This window comes from Macaca nemestrina, chromosome X (assembly GCF_043159975.1).
Source record: "Macaca nemestrina isolate mMacNem1 chromosome X, mMacNem.hap1, whole genome shotgun sequence".
Classification (NCBI taxonomy): domain Eukaryota; kingdom Metazoa; phylum Chordata; class Mammalia; order Primates; family Cercopithecidae; genus Macaca; species Macaca nemestrina.
The window spans coordinates 120,396,181-120,418,806 of record NC_092145.1 but is presented as its reverse complement, the minus strand read 5'-3'; the positions used below and the strand labels follow the sequence as shown (position 1 = coordinate 120,418,806).

The 22,626-nt window shown below is 53.3% G+C and overlaps 1 protein-coding gene across 3 annotated transcripts in view; it reads right to left on the bottom strand.

Annotated features, from left to right (window-relative positions):
* LOC105499838 (BCL6 corepressor) overlaps window positions 1-21,096 on the bottom strand; it is a 129,502-nt gene extending 108,406 nt beyond the window's left edge. The window contains exon 1 of one of the 3 annotated variants that reach the window (XM_011772733.3): window positions 20,767-21,096. The gene's annotated coding sequence lies outside the window, so the exon portion shown is untranslated. The remainder of the gene's footprint in view (window positions 1-20,766) is intronic. The other 2 variants (XM_011772745.3, XM_011772652.3) reach the window with 2 other exon arrangements.
* Between the last annotated feature and the right edge of the window lie 1,530 nt (window positions 21,097-22,626).

Genomic DNA, 22,626 nt, shown 5'->3' with positions numbered 1-22,626 from the left:
TCGAATGGTTGGCTTGGTGGTCGGGTGACCCCAGCTCACGGAGGCCTGGCTCCAAAGGGCTGCTTTGAAGTTTTTCTTGCATCTGATTTTTTAGTGAAGCACTCTGAAAAGTACCAAGTGTGCAGAGGGGAGAAAACACAAAACACATCAAGCTGCGTTCTTGGCCCTAATCAGGGGAGCAGGAAGGCCCTCCAGACTCCAGGCCCGCTGTGGGGAAGGTCAGGACCACAGAGGATTAGGCCCAGTCTTGGGTTTATTGCTATACTTGAACAAAGTGCCGGAGGCTGCCTAAACTGGAGCAAGAGAGAGGTAATTAAAAGAGGGCCTGCACAAGGAAGTAAAGGCTGGTGTGGCTGCTGCCCAGGGTAGGTGGAGGAAGTGTTTTCCATAAGAATAACAAGCTGGTGCAAATGTCATGCAGAAAGACTATTTCACCAAAACAAAACCAAAAAGTTCACATTCTGCCTCTCAAGCTGAGCTGATAAACAACATGCAAACTTTGGATGGAACCTTGAACCAGTGGGAGGTGTCAACCCAGTTTACAAAGGGTAATGGGGAAGCGTTTCTGGGTACTTCTCTGTTTCTACCATTGTGATTCTACCTGCATCAGCTGCTCCCTTTAGGGGCCCTTCTGACCTCCCAATCTGAGCCCAGCGGGAGATCACTTAGAATGCACCGCATTCATCAATGCCATTTCTGGTAAATTGGACCTCAGGTTTTGGAGTGTCCTAGGAGGCAGGCAGCCTACACAGCGCGCATACCGATGTCACAGCAAATGTGAGGAACCGCACATATTCTGTAGCCTTTACTAGAGAATACCGTGGGTTTCACAACCAGAAGCAGCAGATTTTCCAAGACACTCCTGATTTCAAGAGCTTTGAACCCTGTGTCTTTACGGGGCGTGAAGCCCACCTGCAGTTACTAAAATCGTCGAATTGCGCACCAGAGGTGTCCCAGGGCTGGAGGAAATGGCTTGGGTGTGGGGCTGGCACCCAGTGGTCCCCTCTGGTCCCCTGTCCACCATGTCTAGCCAGGCGGCCATCCTCCAGGCCGTCCCGATCCCAGCCGGGGCCCTTCCAGGTAGGGTTCCGGGAAGGGGGCCTGTCAGGACGAAGTGGCAGGACCGGGCCCTCGGGGTCCCCGTGAGTAAAGGAGGACACAGCGCACTCCCCGGCTGACACTGGGCTGCCGCCGCCTCTCCCCCGGACGCGGGCGGCTGCGCGCCGGCCGCCATCTTGGCCGGGCTGCGCAGGAGGCGCTGCCCCCGGCGGTGGGACCGCGGAGCCGCAGGCCCGGCCGGGGCTGCCGCGCGGCTGTTCCCGGGCTGCCGGGGAGCGCTCCCTTTCGAGGCCCCCCCCTCCCCGCTGCGGACCACGCTGACCCCAGGTCGGGGGCGATAGGGCGGCCGTCCCTGGTGAAAGCGAGGCCTGTAGTGTCGCCCCTCCCCGAAACGCTGGAACGGATCTTAATCCTGAGAAGCAACCTCTGGTTCCCGGACTCCCGCGATGGTCAACGTGTTATCGCCTCTCCCGCGCACCCCAGCATTCGGTCCCCAGCAGCAACCTGCGGAGGCAGCTGGGAGTGGGGGGCGAGGCCTACCCACCGTTCACAGGGCGCTCTTGGGGCCAGAGAGGATTTGAGAGTCACCACGGTTTAGGGCTCCTGATTGGAAAAGACTGGAACTTTTTTTTGTCCACTTTTTGAATTTAACATGCATTTATGGAGAGCTTGCTAAGGGCGAGGCGCTGTGTTAGGACCTAGGGGGATCCAAAAGTACAGAAGTGAATTTTTTAAAGACACCTCTGGCCCCCTCAAGTAATTTACAATCTAGTTGGAAAGGCATACTTGTAAATGACTGAACACAAATAAAAGGCACCGTGAGGTGAACGTAAATAAAGGGCATGAATCTTGCAGTAAACGGTCTGGGTAAAGGCCAATTATTTTTAAAATAACCTTTATTTCTAAAAATGTAGAATCAGTTCGGCGGGGAGAGGGGAGGGTACAAATACTGAATATTTCCAGGGTTCCCGGGACTAACAGTCATTACTTCTGAAAGGTTGTTGTTTAGGAAAAATGATGAAAGTTTATTTCAGCTAAGCAAAATATCAAATATCAGAAACTCTGGATTCATTTCTCAGCTCTTGACATTAGCTGGGTGGGAGAGACACAATTTTCCACCAAAACACGATACCCCATTTGAAATCAGTAAAAACTCCCACAGCATTTCATAAGTTTCAGAAAACAAAACTAAATGGAAGATTGGAAACTTTTTGAAAAAGGTTTCAGATTTAAAGAAAATAGGGATTAAAAAAAGAAACACAAAACAAAAAAAGATCAGCCCATTTGCAGATGGTCTTCAAGATTTGGACATGCAGAAAATTGTCCTGAGATTAATTGTACAGAGGTTGGAAAGTATGGGGAAAGTAGTCATAGGTCAAAGAAAATTAGGCAAATATAAAAATGAGGCAATTACTAACTCCAGGAAACAGAAAATCTTACAAGAAAGGAACTGCAATCACTGAAGCTCATTTGGCTCAGCAATGAATGATATATACGTGGTTACAAAGTAAACACTGGATATGAATTTAGTAAGACACTGTGCTCTAGTGCTATGGCAAGAATGGAGAAGGGAAAGTATGGTACAGAGATCTGAAATCCCCCTCCACGATCAGATGGTTGACATGGATTACTTTTTTTTTCCTTTTTTTTTTTTTTTTTGTTTTTGAGACGGAGTCTCACTCTGTCACCCAGGCTGGACTGGAGTGCAGTGGCGCGATCTCGGCTCACTGCAACTTCCACCTCCTGGGTTCAAGCAATTCTCATGCCTTAGACTCCCCAAGTAGCTGGGATTACCGGCGTGCGCCACCACACCCAGCTAATTTTTCTAGTTTTAGTAGAGACAGGGTTTTGCCAAGTTGGCCAGGCTGGTCTCGAACTCCTGACCTCAAGTGATCCACCTGCCTCGACATCCCAAAGTGCTGGGATTACAGGGGTGAGCCACCACACCCAGCCTACTTTTTTTTTTTTCTTTCTTGAGACTGTATCTTGCTTGGCTGCCCAGGCTGGAGTGCAGTGGTACGAGCTCACTGCAGCCTTCAATTCCTGGGCTCACACGATCCTCTTGCCTCAGCCTCCCATGTAGCTTTGACTACAAGCATGTACCAACACACCCGGCACCTTTTTTATGTTTTATCAAGACAGTGTCTCACTGTGTTGCCCGGGCTGGTCTCGAACTCCTATTCTCAAGCAGTCCTGCCTCCACGTCAGTCTTTCAAAATGCTAGCATTATAAGCATGAGCCACCTCACCCAGCTGGCATGAATTACTTGAAAGAAGGCCACATCTATATGTTATTTAGAAATATGATGGTGATAGTATCTACCAGAAGAAACAGGTAAAGAGGGAGGTGCCCACAGGGGACTGCTTTTTTTGTACCAGGCCTTTACATACTATTTGGCTTCATAAACTTTGGGCAAGTGTGACTTTGTAAAGAAATACAGGCCAGGCACAGTGGCTCATGCCTGTAATCCCAGCACTTTGGGAGGCCGAGGTGGAGGGATCACTTAGGCTCAGGAGTCCAAAACCAGCTTAGGCAACATGGTGAGACCCGTCTCTAATAAAAATACAAAACTTAGTCAGGTGTGATGGTGCACACCTGTGGTCCCAGCTACTCGGGAGGCTGACATGGGAGGATTGCTTGAGCCCGGGAGGCAGAGGTTGCAGTGAGCCGAGATCACACCAGTGCACTCCAGCCTGGGTGACAGAGCGAGACCCTGTCTCAAAAGAAAAAAAAAATCAGTCAATCAACAAAAAGAAGGCTCCCAAAGACCTCCTCAACCAGCCCATTACTGACACTAGAAAAGCTCCGTTTTGGAGTTAATTTTGATTGGAATTTCTTCAGATGATCCTCTACTTTTTTTCTCTCTCTCTCTCTTTTTTTTTTTTTAGATGGTGTCTTGCTCTCTTGCCCAGGCTGGAGTACAGTGGCACAATCTCGGCTTACTGCAGCCTCCACCTCCCAGGTTCAAGCAATTCTCCTGCCTCAGCCTCCTGAGTAGCTGAGACTACAGGCACACTCCGCCTCACCCAGCTAATTTTTTTTTGTATTTTAGTAGAGACGGGGTTTCACCATGTTGCCCAGGCCGGTCGTGAACTCCTGAGCTCATGCAGTCTGCCCACCTCAGCCTCCCAAAGTGTTGGGATTACATGTGTGAGCCACCACACTCGGCCCTGTTTTTTTTTTTTTTTTTTTTTTTTTGAGACAGGGTCTCACTCTGTTGCCCAGGTCGAAGTGCAGTGGTGCGATCTGGGCTCATTGCAGCCTTGACCTCTCGCTCTCCGGCTGGAGCGATTCTCCCACCTCAGCCTCCAGAGTAGCTGGACTACAGGTTCATGCCACCATGCCCGGCTAATTTTTTGTTTGTTTGTTTTTTGGGGTTTTTTGTTTTTTGTTTCTTTGTTTTTGGGTTTTTTTTGGAAACATCATCTCACTCTGTCGCCCAGGCTGGAGTGCAGTGGCCGGATCTCAGCTCACTGCAAGCTCCGCCTCCCGGGTTCACGCCATTCTCCTGCCTCAGCCTCCCGAGTAGCTGGGACTACAGGCGCCCGCCACCTCGCCCGGCTAGTTTTTTGTATTTTTTAGTAGAGATGGGGTTTCACCGTGTTAGCCAGGATGGTCTCGATCTCCTGACCTCGTGATCCACCCGTCTCGGCCTCCCAAAGTGCTGGGATTACAGGCTTGAGCCACCGCGCCCGGCCGATTCTCCACTTCTTAATGCAATTTATCCTCATCCATCACACATTAGTGTGAATTTTAGTTCACAGGTAGCTTATAAGGATGTCAAACTCTATTGTACCAGCTGTTAGGGTTTTTGTTTTTTTTTTTTTTGTTTTTTTTTTTTTTTTTTTTTTTTTTTGAGACGGAGTCTCGCTCTGCCGCCCAGGCTGGAGTGCAGTGGCCGGATCTCAGCTCACTGCAAGCTCCGCCCCCCGGGTTCCCGCCATTCTCCTGCCTCAGCCTCCCCAGTAGCTGGGACTACAGGCGCCCGCCACCTCGCCCGGCTAGTTTTTTTTTTGTATTTTTTAGTAGAGACGGGGTTTCACCATGTTAGCCAGGATGGTCTCGATCTCCCGACCTCGTGATCCGCCCGTCTCGGCCTCCCAAAGTGCTGGGATTACAGGCTTGAGCCACCGCGCCCGGCCCTTTTTTTTTTTTTTTTTTTTGAGACAGAGTTTCGCTCTTGTTGCCCAGGCTGGAGTGCAATGGCGCGATCTCGGCTCACCACAACCTCCGCCTTCCGGGTTCAAGAGATTCTCCTGCCTCAGCCTCCCGAGTAGGTAGGATTACAAGCACGCACCACCACGCGCAACTAATTTTGTATTTTTGGTAGAGATGGGGTTTCACCAAGTTGGTCAGGCTGGTCTCGAACTCCCAACCTCAGGTGATCCGCCTGCCTCGGCCTCCCAAAGTGCTGGAATTACAGGCGTGAATTACAGGCGTGAGCCACCGCACCCAGCCCTGTTAGGGTCTTACTCCTTACACTCAAACACCTACACTAAGTACATAACGGTCTGCAGTGAACAGCATGCCTTAAAATCTTCATATTCATAAATCAAACTCCCTTTGATTTATGAAATAAAAAACAAATCCCACCTTGCTGGCTAAACAAGACACATAAGCAGGGTGACACTCCTGTCCTTCTCCCACCCATACTCCAAATAAAGCCTAGGAGGGACCCAATAACTTATGAACCAGTACCTGCAGATGAGAGGTAACAAAACAAAGAGGGTGTATATAGGCCTACTGCGCCAACATGCTGGGTCAACACTGGCTTGGCCCAGTCAGGCTGATCCATTGTGCTCCCAAGAGACCCTTTTAACCTGTCTGTCCTGTGTCACCTTCTCTTTTCTTCTGGATCAGAGACAGAATCTCTTTCTCCTTTGCCCTGAGAACAGAGTTGCCAGTAGCCTAGTCTGTGTTTTGGCTGGGGACCTTTGTGCAGTACACAAACTGTACAATGTAATACAGTGACCCTGCCTGAGAAGCCAGCTTATTTCAAGGGCCACCCCCTGAATGTCGCTTAGTTCTGACCCACCTGCTGGATCTGGGTTTCTTTGTTTGCAACTCCCAGGATAGGAGTTGGCCCTGCAGACCCAAAATCACCTCAAGGGAGGCTAGGGTGAACCAGATACATTCTGGGAAGTCGCGGTGAGGTCAGGAAAGGGGCAGGTGTGGCAGAGTTCACCCAGGTGTATTACACTAATTCAGGGCTCCAATCTGCATTGAGATCTAACATCTGAACGTCATGCCCCCAAAGTCTTGCTGAAAATGAAATCTTCAGGAGGGAAGAGGAAAGCAGGCCAGAGGGTACACATGCCTTTTGGATTTTCAAAAATGGGAAAATGATGAGATTTTGGATTTAGCGAAGATGTGTCATGTTAAGGGAGCCACAGAAAATAATAACTGCCAATTCCCAAGCAAAACGAAATCATGTTTTCCACCACGTTTCTATCTTTGTCTCCTAGTCGAACCACAATAAAATAGCAGATCAAATAGCAGATCAAAGGCAGAGGCAAATACAATTATGTTGCCTGTGAAACCCCTAGCATGAAATTAGAAGTCAAACTCTCCATTCAGGGGTTAGAGACAAGGATAATGGGAACCTGGGGCCCTAGAGATGTACCCAGGCCCTTTCAGTCACAACACCATCCATGCTGGATATTTAAAACCACACCTCGGGGAGGGCACAAATAGTAAGTATTAATTTTTTTTTTCCAAACACACTTCAGGAAATGCATTGACTACATTCCTAGCTTTGTACCATATAAAGATAGCTGTACACTGGTGGTAGAGGGGGAGGTGACTTGTAAGGCAATAGTGAAAATAATGTTGTTGGGAGCAATGAAGGGTTACCAGATCTTCCCCAAGACAGTAGGCTAAAGATGGCGGCAGATAGAATGCTAATCTTTTACCTGCTTTCCTTTCAATGCAGAAGAGCCTGAAACCCATCTGATCCCACCACTCAGTTCTCCCTCAGTTCTTCCCACACTGGACAAGATCATAGAGACAGCTGTCTCGATATATTTTCTATTTTTCCTAAAATCCATATTTGCTTTATAGGCTCTATTACTTTTACCATGGCCTAATTTTAGCTGAGTCCCCCTGCTCCCCATATAATTTATGAGGCCTCTTGAGGGTAGAAACCCCTATTACAATGTAGACTAGTTTAGAGCCACTGCTAATTAAGCTTAGCTCTCAAAGGTGCCTGGTATGGCTTCCCCTACCACCTTCCCACCTCCCACCCCCACCCCGCCATGGACACAAGTTCTTTGACTCTCCTCCCAAGTGAGAAGTAGGGTCTCTGTCCCTTCCCCTTGAATCTGGGTGGGTTTGTGACCACAATCACAACCAATGAATATAGACTTCAAGGGTGGATTAGAAAAGGTGATGCAGCCGGCCGGGCACGGTGGCTCACACCTGTAATCCGGCAGCCGGCCGGGCACGGTGGCTCACACCTGTAATCCCAGCACTTTGGGAGGCCGAGGCGGGCAGATCACCTGAGGTCAGGAGTTTGAGACCAGCCTGACCAACATGCTGAAACCCCGTCTCTACTAAGAATACAAAAATTAGCCAGGCATGGTAGTGTGTGCCTGTAATCCCAGCTACTCAGGAGGCTGAGGCAGGAGAATCTCTTGAACCCGGAAGGCGGAGGTTGCAGTGAGCCGAGATGGCGCCACTGCACTCCAGCCTGGGCAATAGAGCAAGACTCCGTCTCGGGGCAGGTGGGGGGAAGGTGATGCAGCTTCCGCCTTATTTACTGCAATGCCAGTTTTCTGGAGCCCTGAGCTGCCGATTTGTAACTTAAAGGCGAAGGCACTATACTGTGAGGAAGCCCATGCCACATGGAGAACCCTGTGGTCATGCTATGGGACACAGCTGAGGTCCCAGCCAACAGCCAGACATGCAAGTGAAGATGCCTCCGGATGCTTCCAGCCTCCAGCTGTTGAGTCTTTCCACCAAATTCAGGACCCACAGATTCCAGGAGCAGAATTAAATTGTTTCTGAGCTCCCTTGCAGCTGACATGCTATAGGGGAGATCAATTTCATAACATATTGCTAAATCCACGGAAGAAGGTGAACTGGGTTAAAAACAAAAGTGTGATGGGCAGGAATTTTCTTTTTTTAAAGGAAATTTCTGATAAAAACCCAAATCCCTCACCTTCGATAACACAATGTCTTATTCTTTCTGAAATCCCTGTAGGACAGTGACCTGTGTCTTCCTCAAATCTGATCTCACATTTTCCCTGAAGGATCTGGGTAAAGGACCCTAACTGTTATCCCCTCCTGACCTACATTGGCTGCACAAGGGAGCCAGTTCCCTAGGCAGGAAAGGAGAGGGGCAAAGCATTTCCGCCAGGCTGGTTTTGCTCTCCCTTCTCTTGTCTTCTTTTCTCTCTTGTTTTTCTTGCCTCTCCTGGAAGGTGCTCATCTCAAGGATAGGGAGGGATGAATTATGCAAGAACTGTTAGCTTACTTCAGTTTCTTCCCAATTCCCCCACAAATCCCACACCTTTTCATTCTGACCCCAACTACCAGACTTGTGTCACACACCAAATGCATGAGCTTCCATTCACAAAGCTAGGAATGGGCAGCAGTGCAGCTGGCCTCTGTCCCCCACCCTTTCCTCCTTCTCTGAGCCAGGCACTCACAGGCCCCTGATGCCCAGGCGGCCCACGGACCCTGACCCTCAGGCTGCCCTCCTGGGGAAGTGCCAAGCTCAGGGAGACCGGAGGAGGGGCTGCAAGATATCTGGAATGTGATGGACCGAGGAGGAGAATGGGGAGAGCCCAGGTCTTACCCCTACTCTCAAACAAGCAGAGCAGCCAGGGAACAGGCAGAAATGATAAAGCAGCTTGCAATGGGGAGAAAACCAGGCTACATTGTGTGGGGCGGGGTGAGGGGGTGAGAGGTAGGGAACTACTGAGCAGACCAGAAGGAACAGCAAAGAGACGAAGGCAACCCTCCTTCCCCTCCCCACCCTGCCAAATGCCAGAGGATGAACCGGCCAAAAATAAAATACAGCCATGATTACTGGAGCAGAGGTCAAGGCTGAAGGGGCAGTTCTCCTCTTGACCACAGAAAGCCAGCACCAACTGGGATTATCTGCCAGCCACTCATCTCCAGCAGCCTGGCCCGCAGTGCACAACTAGGTCCCAGCCACAACCAGCCCTGTGCAGGAAGAGTCCAAGGGTCTAGGACCTGCCCCTTCCCCAGAGCCTGAGACCAAGGCTGGCATGTCTTCCCAAGGTCACAGCTTTGGGGCTACTTGCCCTGTTGGACAGTGCAGTGGGGTCCTGTGGCTTCAATTCACACAGTTTAGAAGCAATTCCTTCTTCTGATCCAAATCCCAGTCCAGACCTGTGCCTAGCTAGGGTGTAACACAAACCTTCCTACTTACAATTCAAACAATATCAGCCCAAATCCTCTCTTCACTCCTTCTAGAGCAAGGGCATGAGATTATCTATCTATCTATCTATCTATCTATCTATCTATCTATCTATCTGTCTGTCTGTCTGTCTAGTTTTGCTTTGTTTTGTTTTGAGAGAGAGTCTCACTCTGTCACTTAGTGGCACAATCTCAGCTCACTGCAGCCTCGACCTCCTGGGCTCAAGCGATCCTCCCACCTCTGCCTCCAGAGTAGCTGGGATTACAGGCCCGAGCCACCACACCCAGCTAGGGCACAGTATTTATTGAAAACTTTATTATCATCTTCCTGGTACTTCACCTGCAACTACTTCATCGAATCTTTCTCCAATCTTTTGATGTAGGCATTCTGATACCCATTTTGCAGATAAGGAAACTGAGGCTCAGATAGGCTACACAACCACTGGGGGCAGAGCTCCCATCTTAAGCCTAGATGTGTCTTGATTCAGAGTTTTCCGTCATAGCTTGTGATCTCCCATTTTGATTACTTATTTTGTGCCAGGTCCCGGGCTGGGCCTGCAAAGGTGAATAAGATAGTCCCTCCCCTTGGGGAGTTCACAGTTTAGTAAGGGAGACAGATTGCAACACAGTGGGACAGCAGCTCTGACCTCTGAATTTGGGTTGGTGGAGGTACCATGGGAGCCTTTCTGAATATCTCCATCATCACTGCCCCTTCACCCCGGCTGTATTTCCTAGCCCCTCTGGTTCCTTCTCACAGGCTGCTCCTTCTTGTCCTTCCTTAAGATAGGCACTAGCTGCTGGCTTCCTTCCCATGCCTTTCTTTCCTCCTGTTAACGAGGTCTGCACCCACACACCTGGCAGGAATCTTGGCACCTTACCTGCTTGGAGAGGCTGCCTTAGTTGAGTAGATTTCGTTGGCTTCTGGGGCCCCAGGGTAGAGGCTAGACCCTGACTGCAGCCCCAGGCTGGCTCAGCTGGGAAATGGGCACAGGGGCCCCAACGCTGAGCAGGCTGGTTAGGCCCTCGGAAGGCTTTTATTGAAGCCTGTTAAAGGGCTTTGGGCTTCCTCTGATGAAAGGCGCTTAAGTGCATCTGGTTATGATTACAGGGGAGGAGAAAGCCAGGCGGTCTCTGGGGGGTTGGACCAGTCATCTGGCTCTGCCTTCCTCAGGGCAGAGCTGGCTGCTGGTGAGGCCAGGAGGCCAGGTGTGGGGGCAGGCAGGAAGCAGGACCAGTACAAAACTCTCCAACTCTCTGAGGCTCCTGACCCCAGCCTCTGGCTTTGTCAGGCTGGACTCCCAGAAACAGCATCGTGGCTCAGAAGTGCCAGGCTCCTTTGAGAAAATCAAGTTCAGAGTGGCTGCTGACCACCCCCGACCCACAGCTCTTCACTGATCTCTACCTCCCTCCATCTCCAAAATATCCTCCCAAGAACCCCTGACCCTCCATCTACCTTCTCCACTGCTCTTCTCCCTCGGAGAAAGTTACAATAAGCTTTTGCCACAAGAGTTTCTGAAAGTGATAAAAACTAAGGAAATGCAGACTTTCAAAAGTTAAAAAACCTCAACGTTTGCTTTCCCCTTTTCAACTAGCCAGGTATTGTTTCCCGTAAAACAGACATCGTTAAGGATGTTTCACGTCACTGTAACTGACAACCATGCTGAATTAAGGGAAGAGATTAATATGAACATAACGTGTCTGCCCTGGAACATCATCGGGCAGTCCCAGGCCACTCTGTGCCCGGCACCTGTCCCTGCGCAAAACTCCACGTGGGCACAAAACGCTCTGGGGAGGGAAGGATCGGATGGGTTAAACACAGTCCGCGATTCTAGAAACGAAAATACATTTTCTTATTCCCGCCCTGATTTAATCCTGCTGCGTGTTATTATTGTCAAGTCTCTTCGCACCACTGTTTCTAAAAAGAAAACCCGTGGGTCTGCGCGGCCCTCCGCCGCCTGCTCGGCTTTTATTGTGCACGCAGCCTGGTCTGCGTGGATCCAGCACGTCGTGACCGCCTCGCAGGCGCGCACGGACACCCTCGGATTGGCATTTCGATAAGAGCTGGGCGCATTGTCTCTGCGGCGACACCCACACAGATAATAAAGGGCCACGGACTCCTGGCCAACCCTCCTCGCAACCCATAATTAGAGATGACCTTTACGAAAGGCAATTAAAATATGGTAATGATCGATGGGCTCGCCTGTTTCAAAAAAGGAAAATACACAGGTGTTGGCTTCAGGAGGCTCCACCTGGCCGGGCCGGGAGGCCTCCTACAGCTCATGAATGAACTCTTTCTCCTGGGAAGCTTCGATTCCCCGCTACCTACGCTAGCGCTGTCGCCTCTCCTCCCTTTCCCCTCCCCCACCAGAGCTCTGGCAGCCAGGAGCTTGCTGGCGGCGGCGGGGCTTTGTCATCGGAACGCACACACAGACACGCACACGCGCGCACCCGGCCACAACGGGACCGCGGCGGCCGCGTCCTTCCTCGCTGCGCTTCCTTCCCTGCCCCCTCTTTTAAAGAGCTCCTCCAGACCCTTTCTTCCGTCCTTTATATGTGCAGTCCTTTGCATAGAGGAGCTCAGGAAGCATTTTAGGGGGGCCTTCCGCGGAGCGCCGGACAGCTCCTGGGAGGGAGAAATCAGGACCCTACACGCGCGGAGAGGACGCGTGGGCAGCCGGGCTTTGTTTTGTCTCTTGCCTCTGCCTCGGGAGGGCGAAGAAGCCTCGGCCGAGCTTGGGCCCACTGGCGAACTGGCGGCGGCAAACACCCCCCTCCCAGCCTAAGTGGAACCTGAAACACCGGACTTGGTCCAGGTGGGGCACAAAGCCACGTGGAGGGTCTCCCAGTCCACAAGTGGCTTTCCCCACACAGACAAATGTGCAGTGTGTCATTATGGTGGCTCCTGTTGCTCGAGGCCTCGGGGGTGCTCCGGCGGTGCGCGCACACCTCACCTCTACAAGGCACGGAGGGCGAGAGGGGGTCCCAGGGGAAGGGGCTCCCCGGGGGGCTGCCTGGAAGAGACGCCACATCGGGCCTTCCCGCACCCCCGGCTGCCTTCCTGGACGGCGAGCACGGAGCCAGGGCGGCCTCTCGCCTTTCATTACAGGGCCTACGAAAGCAGCAGCCCAGGCAAATATGTAGCTATTAAAATTAATCGCCCCGCGTTGTCAGCTGAACATAATGCAAATTATTTATGGGCTGTCTGCGCAATATTTATCATCGTGCAGGCTCCAGGCGCTTCGTGCCTCCTGGCCTCCCCCGCCCGCCCTGGCCCGCGCAGGGCGAAGCTGCGCGCAGGCTGCGGCGGCCCGGGGGCTCTGGGAACCCGAATGGGGTTCCAAGGGTGAGGCCGTGCGTCAGGCCGTCTTCCAGGCCGAGGGCCTCACTTTAGTTTCTGCCATTCAGTACACATCTATCGGAGGCCTACTACGTTCAAAATTAGGAGGTCCGCGAAATCAGGGGATGAAAACCAATTTGGAGAAATCTGAACCAAACAGACGAGCTCGGGCTCGAGGGGCGATGCAGGCAGAAGCTCCTCAGCTGCCCAAGAATTTTCTCTGTCTCAAGTCGGTCCTCCAACCTGGGAAACCCATGTTTGCTAAAGCTGGATTCGCTCTAGGAGAAACCGGGAGCATCTGATGTGCTCAACGGATTCGAGTACAACGCTGTCGACTGGAAACAGGAATTCGGTGTCCTTCGAGCCTCAAAACTTGTTTGCTGATCGCAGATAACAGATTAACTGCTAATTGTCGAAATCGGCCAACCATTTAGTTTATCACTGTTGGGGGCCCCTTGGTATTCGCTGCACTTTTTATATGTAAAAACAGTCTTGGTACCTCCTAAACGGCTTTTGTGTGGCTTTTGTTTCTTTCAAATACGGTGTTTTAAAAAACAGCAGCAACACGCCACCCCACCCCCTCTTCAACCAAGCCTTCTGGTTTAAAAAAAACAAAAACAAAAACCAGGAGAAATAATCTATAGGACAATCCCCCCCTACTGGTCGGCGCTGGCGTTGGGGCTTTTTACGCAGATCGAGTCGCCCAGGGCTGCGGAGGTAAACAGGCTTTCTGCACCGCTGCTAAATGAATCACGAGGGGGAAGAACCGAGACTGCGAGGCGAGGGAGGCCTCGGGATCTGGGCCGGGAGCCAGGGCGGGGAGGGCGCTGCACGAGGGGCAGTGGCGTGGAGGCGGGACCAGGGTTAACCCTGGTCCAAGGCCCCAAGGCCAGGGAAGGGAGAGGAAGGCCGGTGGGCGGTCCAGCCGGAGGCCCCTGCTCGCTATCTGTGAGGCAGGGTGAACGCGCAGCCTGGGCCTCCATCCCCAGCGCGCCTGGGCACCACCTGGGGCCGGTCACGCTGCGTGAGCCCATCTGCGAGGAAGGAGGTCAGGAGGCACCCCCTCCCACACAGTTTTAACAACTCCAGGCCTTCAAGACGCAGTAGCAGGCCTGGGTCTTCTGATGTTCATTTAAAGCAGAATGATCGCCTTTCTTCACTGTCCCCATCCCAGACGCCACCACCCACCTTGTACCTCGCAGACCAAACCTGAGTCAAGACCGCCTTCGGTCCTGGGACTGGGGGAGTGGCTACCAAAGGCATCTCCTCTCCAGACTAACAGAAGGGGATATAGCCAGGAAGCTACTATGAATTTATATTCTTCTTCCGGTTTTCTCCTTTTTTTTTTTTTTTTTTTTTTTTTTTTTTTTTTTTTTTTTGAGACGGAGTTTAGCTCTTTTGCCCAGGCTGGAGTGAAGTGACAAGATCTCGGCTCACTGCAACCTCCGCCTCCCAGGTTCAAGTAATTCTCCTGCCTCAGCCTCCCCAGTAGCTGGGATTACAGGCGCCCGCCACCTTGCCCGGCTAATTTTTTGTATTTTTAGTAGAGACGGGGTTTCGCCATGTTGGCCAGGCTGGTCTCGAACTCCTGACCTCAGGTGATCCACCCACCTCGCCTCCCAGAGTGCTATGATTACAAGCGTGAACCACCGCGCCCGGCCTTATTCTTAAAATGTGATTTGACTCAATTTAAAGCCTCCCTTTCTTCCCCATTAACCCCCAGTTTTTGACAGATTTTTCTTAGAACATTTCAAACATTCTCTCATTACTTCAGAAACTTATCTTGAAATGATGTAAAAGAAGGTTAAAAATATTAGGTTGCTTTTGGGTTCCCTTCATCTCGAACATTGTTGCGTAGATTTGAGAAAGGGCTGATTTTTACTTTGTTTTCTAATCAGCAAGTCACTGGTTTTTCTACCTAAGAGAGACGGAACATTGACCACAGTGAAGCGGAAGGGTTGAGCGGCATTTACAAAGTGCCTTCACATTTTGGTCCTCAGAAACCCATCCGAGGTGGGTAGAATAGGTGTTACTGTTCTGATTTTACAGATGAAGAGACTGGCCACTCGCCCCCACAAATTTCTGGAAGCTAGTCTTCCTCACTGAACCAGGTGAAGCCTGCCTGCTCTTGCCTACACCCTCCTTCCTCCAGGTCAATGTCATTTAGAACATATTGCATCCTTTTCTGGGATCTGTCTGCTAGGACACGGGCCACCCTCCTGCTGGAAGACAGCCCCGACAACCCATATTTTAGGCAGCTCTTTCCACAGCCTGCAAACCTCACGGATTGTCTCTTACAACTGTCTGTTTACTCACTTCCCTCCACCCAGTCAATTCTGACTCCAGACCCGGGAGGACAATTTTTAAAGTGTTTCTGCAGACGGACCCTCTGGCCGTGCCGGAAGTGTTTTATGGACCTGTGAGCCGAGTTAATCCCAGGAGGCGCGGCTGGATTAGTCCCGGGTGTGGGTGGTGGATTCATGTGTTTAGGTTTAATCCCCATGGTGTGTGTGGGGGGGGGGGGCGTAAGGAGAATGGGGGTCTGGGGGCTTCAGCAATGTGTGCCCCCCTCCCCATTAAACTCCGAGATTTGAGCTAGAGCGGATGGAAACCGAGGTTTGCAGCCCTCGACCCCCGGCCAGGCGTGGAGTAGGGGGGCAGGGAGCGCCCCGCGTGGGTGCACCCTAGGAAACCAGTGCTTACATGGCGATCGAGACCAGAGCGCAGTTGTGTGTGGTTTTTCCCCAGGTTTTTAGTCTTCCAGCCCTGTGGAAAGGAGGAGAGCCGCAACCCGGGGAGAGAGCCGGAAAGAAACACTTAATCACCGGCGTCTCGCTGCTCGTCACGCGAAGATGGCAGCGGCTCCCCTGGGTTTCAAGGTTCCGGGAAAGGCGTGTGTTCTGCCTGGAGGCGCACGGACTGATGCGCCCTCTCCCTCGGCTCGGCGGCCAGCTCGGGCTCACAGAGCCTCTCTCAACACCGGCAAGTGCAGCAGGGCCGCCCAGCCCCCAGGCCAGCCTGGCCCCCTCCGGGCCCCGGGTTGGCGAGGGCAGCTGGGCGTCTGCGCTGCCCAGCCCAGCCGCGGATCCATGGGGTTTCGCGAGCTGAAAGTAAAGGCCTGAGGGAGTGGGGACACCCACACCGGCCCGCGGCACGCAGGGGAGTCAAGCTGCGGCCAATGCAAGACGAGCAGGGTAGACCCCTACTAGCGGTGGCCGGAGGTTCAGCCACCTTCGCGGGAGAGGGGATTTACCGCCACCCTCATCCACGCGCAGGCCCCACCGCCCGGCCCTCTCCTATGATCCCCGGGCCATTGCGAAACACGGAGCGAACAGGTCCTCGCCAGCAGCCGTCACTTCTCGCTAAGATGGGAACCCACAAGCCTGACTGTGCTTCCCAAGGGTACTAGCGTGCGCGCAGACCTTCGGGGGAAGAGGGCAGCGCGGTCTCCCCAACCCGGACTCTTCCCTGGCGCAGCACACAACCGCCACGGGCTTCCGAAGCGCCCGAGTGGGGAGGAGGAAGGAAAAGCGGAGGCCCGGGAGGCGGGCTGCGCGCTTGGAAGCCGTTTGTGTTTGTGTGTCTGCGCGCGCGCCCCGGCCGGACGGGTGTTGAGGGAAGAGTGATCGTGAGCAACCCAGAACCAGCAGTCCCAACCTGGACTGAGGAACTGGGCTCTCCAATCCTGGGCCGTGGGGCTTCATGCCTCGGGCTGGCTGGGCAAGTGGCGGGGAGCCCGGAGCTTCGGAGCCGCCGCCGGGCATCTAGCCAGCTCCGCCGGAGGAGCCCTGGGGCGCGTCGGGAGCCAGGGGACTGGTGTGAACCAGCCGCCCCCGCAAGCGGACGTTTAGCTCCGGCACCCGGGAGCACTGACACTAGGCGATAAGGAGTTCCTCGGCAATCGGCTGTCCCCAGTCCCCAGTCACCTCCGGCGGACGTGACCGCCGGATGCTATGCGGCTAGGTGGGCCAGGGGGGCCTTTGCACTGCCTTCCCTGACCTCTTCCTTGCCGCGGAAGAGTCACAGTAACATGCCACTGTACAACTCTACAGACCTTTGTTTTGCAAAATAAAGGCCAAATGTTGGGCCTTCTGATCTCTTCATATTTTCCTTTGGAAGGTTGGGGTCCAGGCAGTCCTCTCGAAACACCTCCCAAACAGCTCACTTTCATTATAAAACGCTAGAGAGGCAACACAGCCCTCTCTCTCCCTCTGGTCAATCAGGCCCTATCCCAAGCTGTGCGGCTTTGGGCAAACCGCTTAACAGTTCGGAACCTCAGAGTCCTCATCTGTAAAACAAGGCCAATACTAGTATCTACCTCGTAGGGCTGTTCTGAGGATAACATGCCTCCCTCCATACATAAGGCGCTTAGAACGCTGCCTCCAGAACAATACTACATGTGCTTGTTGCTATAATCTGGTACTCCCTTTGGATGGGGAGGGAGTAAAGAACAAGGTCCAGGTTAAAGTTCCTGGAGGTTTACATGGAGCCAGTGGTCTTGGCAGGGTGGAAAGGACACTATTGTATGGCCACTGAAAAGTGAAGGCCAAATGCCCTCAAACTGTCTCCACTAGACCTTCCCGTAAAGGCTTGTGTGTGTGGTGGTGGATAGGAGGGAGAGTCCTCTTTAATGGTGCTCATTTAGACTGGATTAATGGCAAGTTCCGTCAGGGCTCAGGCAGCATTACCCACTCTCTCCCTGCAGCCCTGGGGAAGAGCGCCGGTTTCCAGGACCTCCAGCCTACTCTTCCAGGCCACCTTTTTTGATGGCTGAAGGCCACCTCTTTAAATCAGTTCTCCGAGGAGTTGGCCAAAAGCCATGTCCTCTGGGATGTACTTTGGTCTAACACTGGTCCAGGGCTGGCGTATGGCAGGCCTTGTCCCTGGGCTGCTGGCGGGCCACATTTTACTGACGCACAGATGCAAATACCACTTCTGTAGACAGAATCCGTCAGACTTCTAATTTCAAAACGCTTCCCATTACCTTTGAAATGGGGACTCTGGCACAAAGGGGAGGAGTTGCGGCGTATAACAGCCTAAGGAGGCCTCGGCCTCCCCTGCTTGGCCTCTCCAGGGTCACCCATAATTCATTAGGTGAGGCTGCCTTTTCCTTTTCAAAGACAACGCAAATGGCCTTTGCCTTAAGTGGCTACCGGCGTTTGCCTAATCACTGAAATGTGCTGGCAGTGCGCTCTAGCTCTCAGTAGATCCTTATCGGACTGTGCGTGCCAAGCTGCCAGCCCCGAGAAAGACAAAGAACACGGGCGCCTCCAGGTTTGCTCCTGAGGCCTCAGGGTCACCTCTGGGGCTTCCCCTTCACAGCCTCCGGCCCCTACAAGCCGCTCCCAGCCAGCCTCCGGAACAAACCCGCAGCCCTATATCAGAATTCCAGTTCTCGAGCGCCACCCGGAGAGTTCACATTTCCCCTCCTCCGAGGCCGCGTGGTGCGCAAGTAAGAGCCCGAGGGCGGCGGCAGCACACGTCTGGGCAGCCCCCTCCCCGCACCCAGCAGCGTGTACACAGGAAAAGAAAAAGCCAAGAGAAAAACGTGGACTGTAAAAGCCAAAACGCAGGACCATCTACTACTAACGACCAACAACCCCAGGCAGGAGTTTGCAAGGATTAAGCAACCCCCAAATAGAAACTACAACTAAAATAAATCCTCTCTTCAAGTTCTATTAAGGTCTTTGAAGGTGGAACGCAAAGGGGACCCTGTCTCCTGAGGACACAGACTGGCTGCGCCGGTAGTGCTCAGCCCCGCACCTCCTGAGCATACATTTAACAGCAGGCAAAGAGCAAGTTTCCTATCTATCGTTTGACCAGTTCTCACAGTATTTCTGATTGACTCAACGTATATTAGATTGAAACAAAAATGATCTTGGTTGGAATATACATGGGCAACCTGTATTTAGATGGGGTAAGTTCCTGCAGCTGTCTGACCACATTTGTCTGGTTCCTCTGAGAATCCACGTTTTCTAGCCCGGGAAGAGGCAGGCGGCCCTCATGGCTCCTCCTTCGGCGGTTTCCTGGCGAAGCGCCCATCCTCCCCAAGCACCGGGAACGGAGGCCGCCCGCATTAATACTCGCGGGCAGCCTGTTCTAACCTATACTGTCATTTTTTCCATCGGTCGGGATCGGGCTGGGGGTGGGGTGGGGCGGGGACTCTCCTCCGAGGGGCTCTGCACGGATCGTTGGGTTTTCCCCGGCGAACTTAACACGGAGGCAAAAGGGGCAGATGGAAACCAGGCCCCGGCTGGCCCCGCGCGCGTAAGCGCGGCACTCAGCAGCTCGACGCAAAGCCAGGGCTGGATTTTCGCGGCCCGGGCCCGGCGGCCTCCCAGCGCCGGCGCGATTCTCTCTCCTTCGGGCTGAGCAAACGTGGTCGCCTAATTCCGCCCTGGAGACAGCAGCTGTGCGGCGAGAAGGGGAGAAAAAAAACCCGCAACTTTTCCAACAGAAAGTGTGTGCGCAGAGGAGAGGTGAAGGCCCACCCCGATTCTGTGCACGTATCGACACAGCATCTAATCAGTGTCACTGCCAGGAATACGCTTCCGCGGCGGGCGACACCGCCGCCCCCGCCAACCTGCAGGAGGGAGGGGGGATGCAAATGGCGTCTCGCGTCGTCCTAGACTCCGCGCAGCACCCGCTGCCGCGACTCCGAGCAGACGTTGCAGCAAACTGGGGTGCAGCGTCTGGGGACGCGAACGCGCCGGCTGCCCGAGCGATCGCGGGGAAGAGGAACTAGCACCACTCCCTGCTCCGAGGCCGTTCCCCGCCCCCACCTCCGGAAGAGCCGCCCTTCCTCGACTGGGGTGAGGGGCGGGAAACTTTGCAAGAAAACTGTTCCGCGCCTTCCCCGCGTGGCACCTGAGAATAACGTGGGTGGGTTTCCCATCCGAGGCCAGACCACGCGACCCTACTTTTCCAGGCCTCGGACTTGAACCTCGTGGACTATGGGAGGGAGAGTACATTTCGGGCCACTGCGGGGGGCGGGGGGACACCAAAGTCAGGCGTCCTCAAGGGTTCTGGCAGATGGCCAAGTTTGTGTCCTTTCCCTCCCACGCTGGAGTAGCGCGCGCCACTTTGGGGAAGCGTGAGACCGTTCACCACCGGCCACGAGGCCGCCAATGTCTTCCAGGTGGAGTCGATGGTTTCTCTGCAGCACCCCCTCCCGCTTTGCGGTCCCCGCCTGGCACCCACACTCCTGGTGAGCCCCCAGAGCTAGCCCGCGTCTTCCCTAGCCCGCTCTTCCTGGGGAAGGGGAGACTGTTTGTGTGGTGTGCAGCCCCGCTCCAGCTCGCACACCCGCGAGCCACCTCGCAGCCCTCCCCGGCCTCGGCCTCACGGATCCCCTCTCGGAGTAGCCCCGCGGGACCCACCCTCCCCCATGCGTAATGGGGCGCCCCTGGGACGCAGGCGGGGATGGCGGTTCCGGTCGTTCCGGGATTTGCGTTCAAGAAGAAAACAAGGCCGGCGACTACAAGAGCGGCGCCTCCATTCTTGGGGTTCAGACGCCCGCGCAGCCTCCGCGTCGGTTCCGCTCTCGCCCAGGGAGCCCGCTTCCGTGTCCCTGCCCCCGCCCCCCCACGATTCCTCGTCCCGCCCGTGCCGCACCACGCGGAGCTCCGAGCGCCCTGGCTCCCACACGGGTCCCTCCATAACTAGCGCGCCTCCCTCGCTCCGGGCTCGGGGAGCCGCTCGCTCCCAGCAGAGTCAGCCGGTTCCACCTTCGGCTGCGAGAGCCGCCGCCCCGCGCCACCCCCGCCCGGCATGGCCCTTGTCCCAGCCCGGCTCCCCCGCCAGCTGCGCCGCCACCGCCGCACGTGACCCGCCCCCGTCGCGGCTTCCGCTGAGCTGACTGTTCCGGAGCACAAACAATTTTTGCTCTGACGCGGGGTCTCTCGGGGGCCCTGGCGTCCTCTACTCCCTGCTCCCCACCCCACCCCCTACCTTCCGGGTAGGAGAACTCAAAACAACTCGCTGACCTTCGGGCCGACCAGCTCCGTCTTCCACTGACTCCGGCATTCCGTTCAAACCCAGCAGCCGCGGCTTCTAAGATTTCACTCCGCACTGGGCTTGGGGGGAGGGGGCGAGTTCTCCGGGAGGGGGTGTCTCAGATCGAAAGAGCCACTTCACGCTCTTTCCCCTCCTCCGAGGTGAGTTTTTAGACTCTCTGGAGGCCTTGGGGAAACGCGAGCAGCCGCGTGCAAAGGAGCCCCCCCCCGCCCCGCCTTCTCCCCGCACATGCAGCCTTGTCTAGTGTGATCCGACTTCCAGGGTCAGCAGCAGAGGGCCTGGCCAGCTTCGGAAATACCACCAAGCGGTGGACTGTGGCACCAGGCAGAGCTGGGGTGGGAGGACTGTGCTAAATAATGGTAGCTCCCACTCCCATGGTCTGTGCTAAGTTCTTCACAAGCCCTCAAACTTTACAGAGTGAGAAACTGAGGCATAGGGAAAGGTCAATCGTGTAAAACTGGGTAAAGCTCAGTTACTCAGCTAGGTAAGTGACTTAGGATTTGAACCCAAGTCTCTTGAGTTCAGGGTGGCTAAACATGCTGTAAGTATGTTACAGTGCATACCTTGGTATCAATAGTACAAACCTGTCTACAAAACCCAGTGTTTGCTTGAGAGCTGTATATTTGGTGTGTAACATTGTGGCTGGCATATAGTAGGCACTCAATAAATATTTGTGGAATGAATGGTTGTCAGAATAAATGATTGACAGAATCATTGATGACAAGTGATGAGAGAAAACAGCCCGAACCCTTGTTCTTCCTAAGAAGAATAAAAACCTCTAGCTCTTTTTTGAGTGTTTGCAGGTAACAGGAAACTCTTATTCAAAAATATATTAACCTCCTACCCCTATCTGCTAGCCAACCATCCTGGTAGTCATTTGAACTTGCTGGGGACACATAGCCAAAGCAGCTTCTACTTGGTCCCGGCCATTTTTTCCCCACCCTGTTACTGTTCTGTAGGATTCTGCTCAGGGTCAGGCAGCCAGGAACTGCAATTGACATGATTCTGAACACATAAGCAACAGGGGATGAGGGTACACCCACCAAACGTGCTTCTTTGGCTTCCCTTCTATCGGCTGGTGGGGGTTTGGGGGAGCATGGCTTATAGCTCTGTGGTTATTTTTTAATTCACGGACCACCCTGTGCAGCTGGCTTCAACCCTCACCAGCTGTGAGGTTGCATCTCGAAGTGTAGGCAGTCATCTACTTTAACTGACAGCTCCGCAATCCCAGTCAGTGGGACCACATCTGTGATTTGAAGAGCTGCCACTGGTGCTCTGTGCTGTCCTACTCCTCCTCGTGGCCCAAGAAAGGATGCATTAAAAACACTTATATTTAGATAGCTCAATAGAATAGATTTTCATACCATATATTGGGAGTAAGTAGTACAAAGTTTAGACAATCTCCCCTCTCCCTACTTCATTTTCTAAACCTTACCAGTTATCCTGTGTTACTAGTTGGGCAACCTGAAATGAGGCCAAATTCCACTTCAGGTTACCTGAAAGTGAACTTTTTCCTTTCCAATTTGATCCATTCACTATCTATTGACTACTATCCTTCCCTCCCTCACTCCTTCTTTTTTTCTTTCCCCATCCTCATAGTTACATATTTTTGCTCACATTCCTATGATTATCAATGGAGAAATGAAAATGTGTATTTTCTCCAAGTTACAACCCAATCTTTATTATAAGGCTGGGGTTTCTGCCACCTCTTTTTTTTGGGGGGGAACAGAGTTTCGCTCTTGTCACTGAAGCTGGAGTGCAATGAGGCAATCTCAGTTCACTGCAACCTCTGCCTCCCAGGTTCAAGCGATTCTCCTGCCTCAACCTCC